This window comes from Capsicum annuum, chromosome 12 (genome assembly GCF_002878395.1).
Source record: "Capsicum annuum cultivar UCD-10X-F1 chromosome 12, UCD10Xv1.1, whole genome shotgun sequence".
In the NCBI taxonomy this organism is placed as follows: Eukaryota; Viridiplantae; Streptophyta; class Magnoliopsida; order Solanales; family Solanaceae; genus Capsicum; species Capsicum annuum.
Window position 1 is genome coordinate 153,049,014 of NC_061122.1, and position 7,128 is coordinate 153,056,141.

Sequence of the window (7,128 nt, forward strand, 5' to 3'; positions counted from 1 at the left end):
AAAAATATATCAATAATATAGATGAAGGCATCAAACACAATAAATAAATATGGAGATGGGCACCCGCAATGAAAAGCTTGCAGTGACTTCACTGCATAATCAAGAAAGCATTAAAACACTAAAGGGTGCTCCCTGAAATTACATCAGGGATTGTCGTTGTTCTCGATCTTCGCATCACCTCCAGCATCATCTGAGTCTGACCATTTTGCTGTGACCCATCATCACTCTCAGATCTGGAAGAATGACATTTGTCTTTATGTTTCAGGGCCTTTCAAAAACCCTTCATCCCCTTTCACATCTTTATGAAGAATTTACCTCTCTTTTTCACCCTCTTCTTCATCTTCACAAGAGAATCCTTAATATCCTTATGTGACTATGTCAAAGATGAGTAGGCCCTCTCAAGCTTAGAAATAATGGCTCCCTATTTTTCTTAGTCCTCTAAGTATTTCTCATTATCAGACTAAGCAACATAGGATAGAGGGTGGTGGATGGATCTTCCATCCCTTGAGATAGCTTGGACACAAGGTCCTTAATCATCCTCATCTCAAATGATATCTACTAAAATGGCCCTACTGTTGATGGCTTGCGAGAGTCTATGTGCTCATCTGTCAACTTTCTCAAGTAGATCTTCCTTTTCTTGCTCTTTATAGGTGCTCCTTCTCCTCAAATCTTCAATGGGTAAATGGGAGTCTTGGGGATTATCCAACTATCCCCTAGGTACTCAGCAACCCTAGCTCACATACATAACTCTGTTATTAATGATGGAAATAAAAGAATGGTACCCTCTTTATTTTTGCAGCTCCTAATCTCCATAAGCATAAAACGCCCAACATTCAAAGAAATATTGTCTAAAAGGAAGGCACCATTTGAGCATGCATAGTTTAGACATTTGTTAAGGTTGTGGTAAGAGAGAACCTACTGCAAATAATAGTCAACCATATCCTAGCTTCAGCAGTGAAATACTTATCAGCATCCCAGTCTTAGTGATGCCCTACTTTACCTCTATCCCCAGGCAGAGATTCTCAACTAAACATCTCTTGAGAGCACAATCCTTGGCCTCGTAGTCCCTCGTGTCCATATTTTCTAGCCTATAAACTTTATTAATCCACTCAGCCCCAAAATGAACTTCTTTGACCCTGATTCTTATCACTGGGTTAGAGAGACCTACTACATTGAAGTTTATATAGAATTCCCTAACCCAGTGCTCATTTTCCCGCCATGAGTCTAGGAAAAGAACATTCATTCTATGGATATATCCCCTATAGAAAGCCACTCGGTCACATTTTGTAGTGAGATCCTCCTCTCGGGTAGTAGCTTCATTCTCCTGAGGACCTTATAATATTCAGTCTCACATTCTAAGGCTATGAATCAATTGGTATCATAGTTTTCCATTTGATACCTGGAATCCACAAATAAAGCGTTAGCCCATAAGGTCACTATGAAGAAAATGTGTTATTTGACATGATTGAGTGGAAGGAAACACTCATAGGACATGGACATGCTTAAAATACAATGTCCGATATTCGGACTAGTCTATCAAACTGGTCTTGGTTATCATGATTGTGGTTTGATTGGATCATGATTGTAATTCCTAATACCGGTCAAATCATGCTCTTAGTTATCGTTATTGCAATAACAAGTTTACGAACACGTTAACACAATCGCTACCCTTAGATCGCGATCGCAGTAAATAAGTCACGTCTGATCAAACATCTCAAATTCTAAAACTCCCATTTCAATTCCCAATTATGTTCCACATAAAAATTAACAATATAAATAAGGAACATAGCCACTAGACACTCTATCATGCCCTTAAATGGTGGAAAAACTAGTAAGGAATTCGTATAGGCATTTGATCGAACACTTGGTATACACTTGCTATTCCTATAAATTTTGAACAAATTAGGGTATTTAAGACATCCCCATCAATGTACACACTAGTACCAATAGCCAACATATCCATAGTGACCATTCAACTAAGAATTTAGCATGTAATTTACAAATTTTTGGCCATTCCTAAGGCATGAGTTCCAAGGCCAATACATAAGCATAAAAATAAAAAAAAGTTGAAGCACATACCGGATTAGTAATGTAGAGAAGAATGCAATGCACAATAGGATACTATCAACAAATGCATAATTTGGAGTGATTTTTGAAAAACATCAAAGAAGGAATATGGTGGGGTTTGCGACTAATCAAGTCTTAAATAGTTTCAATAGCAATTATAAATGAGGGATCTTAATCGTGAACCCCTTGTTGTCACGATCACGAAACCCATGTTGTCACGATCGCAACAATTGGGAGCAGTTTCTGCTACCCTATTTTTAGATATTCAGCCACTACTCAAATTTACCAAACTTTCCCTTACTTAACATCATCAAAATGAAACCTCTTTGGGTACCTAATTGGCATGGATCAATCACACAAACATAATCTACTCGAAAAAATGAAAAATGAAGGGATACGAGCCATTTTCGTGGCTTAATGGGTTTCCTCCCATCTAGCGCCTAATTTAACATTACAGCACAATGTTCTTCATCTTTAAAGTTAGATCCTTGAGGGATCCATCATCCACCTCCTTTTCTACCATTTCAATGACAGACACCACTTGAAGTTCCATTGGTTGTTTTTCTGTTTTGCAAACCCAAAGAGATACATCATTATTTTGAACCCAAAATTTCATTTCTCCTTGCTCCATATCAACAATTACACTCTTGGTTGCTAAAAATGGTTTTCCAAGGATTAAGTCATTTCTTGATCAATTTCACAATCTAAGACCACAAAGTCCGCTGGCAAAATGAAACGATCAACCTTGACTAAGACATCATACAAAACTCCAACCTATCTCTTAATAGAGCGATCCTTCATTAACAGTCTCATTGTTTTGAGAGTAGGAGTACTCAAACCAAGCCTTCAGTAAATTTTATATGGCATGATATTGATTCTTTCACCAAGTTCACACAAGTCTTTCTCAAATTTGTGTGTCCCAATGGAACAAGGGATTGTGAAGAATCTCGGATATTCTTTCTTTTCTGCCATAGCACTACTCATGATAGCACTAAAACTATGGTTAAATTCAATGGTTTAGCTATCCACAAGGTTCTTCTTGGACAAAAATGTATTCATTGGCTAAGCATATCCCGAGATTTCTTGAATGGCTTCGAACAATGGGATATTAATTGAAAGATTGCAATGCTTGGCAAGGAAATTCTTGAATTTAACATTTTTCTTATTTTTCTTGAGTCTTTCAGGGAAGGAGTAGATATTTTCATTAGATAAAAGGAGTCACATTACAATTCATCACCCTCAACTATCACAGGAGTTCCCTCCTCATCAACCATCTCTTCATTTATCATTGGTTCTTCATCATCCCCTTCTTGAGACTTTGGATCCATATCATTAGACTACTTACCATGCTTTTTCTTTGTCATCATTTAATAATTATTAGAATTTTATTTAACCTCAACCTCTTGTTTAAAAAGTTCTTTACTGCTCCAGGTGACAATTCCTAAGACTTGAGCATTATTTTTTAGATTTTCCATCATATTACTAGAGAGGCTACCTTTGTGCCTACCATTAAGTGTGGCTAGATTTGGCTAATTTAGGTCTCTAATTACTTGATTGAGGCCAAGTTTGATTCAAACATTTGTTTATTTGATAAAAACTTCCTTTTAATTCTCGAACCATCTTATATGTTCCCTCCACTCTCATCAAGATTCTAGCAAGCACATCCTCGGATTTAAACTTTCTGGGATCCATGAGATTTAGATCTTTTCTCTTTACGCGGTCATGGGGGGAACATATCAATGTTAATTTTTTTCTTTCTCCCTCCAATCATTATCTTTATCCCTATCATGCTATTCACTTTCTCAATCATGACCGATCTAACCTTGGTTCTCACCTTGCCTTTGATAGGCTGGGCAAAAATCCCTTAGTAGTTTGCCAAGTATCCAATTCTTCATCAAGCCTCTTGGCTTACTTTTCATCATATCCTTGGATTCCATAGCATTTACAATTTTTGTGGCTGCACCCATCATATTCTTCGTAAGGAGGCCTAATTATGTTATCATTTTTGCCATATTTTTCCTCCCTCTCTTTTTCTTTCTTCCTTTTCTCCTTGTTCATAATCAAGGTGGTATAAGAAACCATGGCTACCTTGGTTATCCTGATTGTGCCACCCCCTATTTTCCTTTATGATTTGCTTAAGCAAAGTTGAAGCCACACCATATGACAATCTCATAAGTGTCCATCGGTCGCATTGTCTATCATAGTCTTGTTGAGTTGGTCCAACACCCTATAAAATATTTATAGAAGTTTCTTATCAGGTATTTCATAGTTAGGAAATTGCACAAGCTTTTAATTTATCTCTCCCAAACTCCACATAGAGGCTCCCTATTGAGTTGATGAAAGTTTAAAATTTTGTCCCGTAATTCCAACATCTTTGATTGTGGAAAATATTAATCTAAGAAAATATCAGTAAGCTCAACCTATGATGTGATTGAATCAGTGGAAAGAGACCTCAATCATAACACTATCTCACCTGTTAGAGAGAATAGAAAGAGGCGTAACCATATGGATTCTTGTGAGATATGAGCAATATCGAACGGGGCATACGAGAATGCATAGTTAAAAAAGGGCATAGAGTTTTGATTGGTATGCTTTACATGTTTTCTTATTTGATATTAGTGAGATGTTGGTTGCTTAAACAAGGTGTCCATACAAGTGGGAATTCTTGAGTACCCAATTATGTTTGGAAAATATAGACAAATGAATGTGAACACCAACTGTTTGATAATTTTCCTAAATGAACTTTCACTAATGATATTTGTTTTCTAAAGGGCACATCCATCCACATGTTAGCATTGTTCAAATGATCTTCATACGCACCCATATTGTAGAACATGTTAGTAGCCTAAAATTGGTAAAAATTTGAACATGCAAAGCTGAAATGGAACCGCCCTCAGGTATCGCGATCGCGGTCATAGACCACAATTGCAGAAATATGAATACGATCCTGACTCGTGATCGTGGTAACTGATGAGAGTTCCCTTCCATGCCAAAAATCTTGCACTTCCAATTTTTAGTCAAGCAACACCAAACACCTAGTCCAATGAACTCTATGATCAATATAGCACAGCTTGCATGATTAAAACATCATCGAAAGATATAATGTGTGCTTAGTGCCTTCAGGATGCCCTCATGGATAAGTATGATCACATTCGATTCATGTCACTTGAGTGACACACTCATTAAGATAGTGATATTTCAAGGATCAAGCTACTCAAAGAGAGGAATTTTCTTGGAAAATATGCTAGAGAAACTATCGTCACTTCATGACAAACTTGAAGCCATAGCATGGCGTTCTTTACCCCATATTAATGCATTGTAAATAAATAATGGGTCTATAATTTTATGCAAATATCAATGAATTCTCTTTTTCGGACACACTCAATATGACTGTCAATATTCGGTGAAAGCCGGTGAAAGTTAAGGCTAAAGAAATCAATGATATTTATGGGCTCAAGCATGCTGACATGAGTGAATTCAAAGCGAAGGGGTGTAAATCAGGGAGTTGGTTGGCACAACAACTATGACCTAGAAAGAAGTCTCATGGACCAAGACTAAAAGCAATATTTCCATGAACAACTTCACTTTTGAGACTTAAAAATGGTTGCAAATCATTTGTAGCTGAGTTTCTCCATGCAGCCACATAACAATAGTCCCTGAATTACATGATAGGATTGTTGCGTGTATTCTAGATGGCATCCCTTTAGATGTTGGTCAACTCGTAGTTAATGAAATAGATCATTTCAAGAACCAAGGTGGCACACATCTATTCTTCCCCTCCTTGATTATAGAGTTTGCAAAAAAATGGGGGCAGAAGAATATTCTAGTAATACATAAGTGTGCCCTAATGCCCTCATTTACACCTTAAGGATTATAGGTGAGGGCGCACCTAGTAAAATCAAGAAAAGAAAGATCGACTTGGAAAAGCTAACATACAGTGAGCCTGAGTCTCATAGGCTAACCACCACAGGAACTCTTAAAGAGATTGGAGTAAATATTGCAACCATCAAAGAGCTTGTGTCTAGTTTCCCCAAGGACTGGGAGAGCCTACCACCACTAATCATTCTTATATGTGATATACCGATTATGAGAAGTACAAGAAGTACCAAAACAAGGAAAAATCTACCATTCATAAGATTGAAAAGGACTACTCCCTTTTGGCAGAGTCACATCGAGACCTTCGAATCGCACATAAAAAAATAGTTACAAGGGAAAAGAAGATGGATGAATTCTTTATCAGGATAAGGAAGGGCGTGAAAGGCCTATAGAAAGTACTAAGGCCCTGAGATAGACTTTTTTCTTCTTGGGTGGACAGTGACGATGAGGCCCCAGCTGAGTGGTTTGATCTTGAGGAAGATGGTGATGATGCAGAGTTCGACAGTAATAGCAGCCCTTGATGCGATTTTAGGGAGAACCCTTTATCTCTTTTACCCTTGATTATTTATGCAGTGGGGACACTGCTATCTTTTCAGTTGGAGGTTTCTCCTTATTCTTATTCATCTAATTTAGGCTTATATTATTGATATTTCTGCAAACTTTTCTACTCTTTTGAATAATTCTAATCTTTATTTTTATTTGGGTTGTAATATTCGGGCACTCTGATGGTGCCTACGGTTGCATGGATTATTTATTTTGTTCTGGGTTTGTTACTTTATTTTAGTTTTAGTAGACAAACTATTTTATTGCGATTGGGTTTTGAACCATGGGTGCAGGGGAATTCAAAGTACCTGTGGCACTAAGGCCATAAAAGCAAGGGAAGTTTGAGTACTTGTGGCATTGATGAACTAGGATTGCATTAATATCCATTGGTGAAGTCTGAGTAACCATATGATGGGTCACTCATACTATGCTTTGAAATATGAGACGATAGCTTTGATGGTTGCCATGATTAGCAAATTATGTATGGTGTAGATACAAAAGCAAACAACCCTCTCTATCTAAAAATTTTGCAAAATTCAAAGTCATGGACGCGAGCAACTTTGTGACAAAAATCTTCCTCTTTCTATGGCTTTAAAAGTTGACTTCGCAAAAATAGTGAACACTCCATCTTTATCTTGAGTG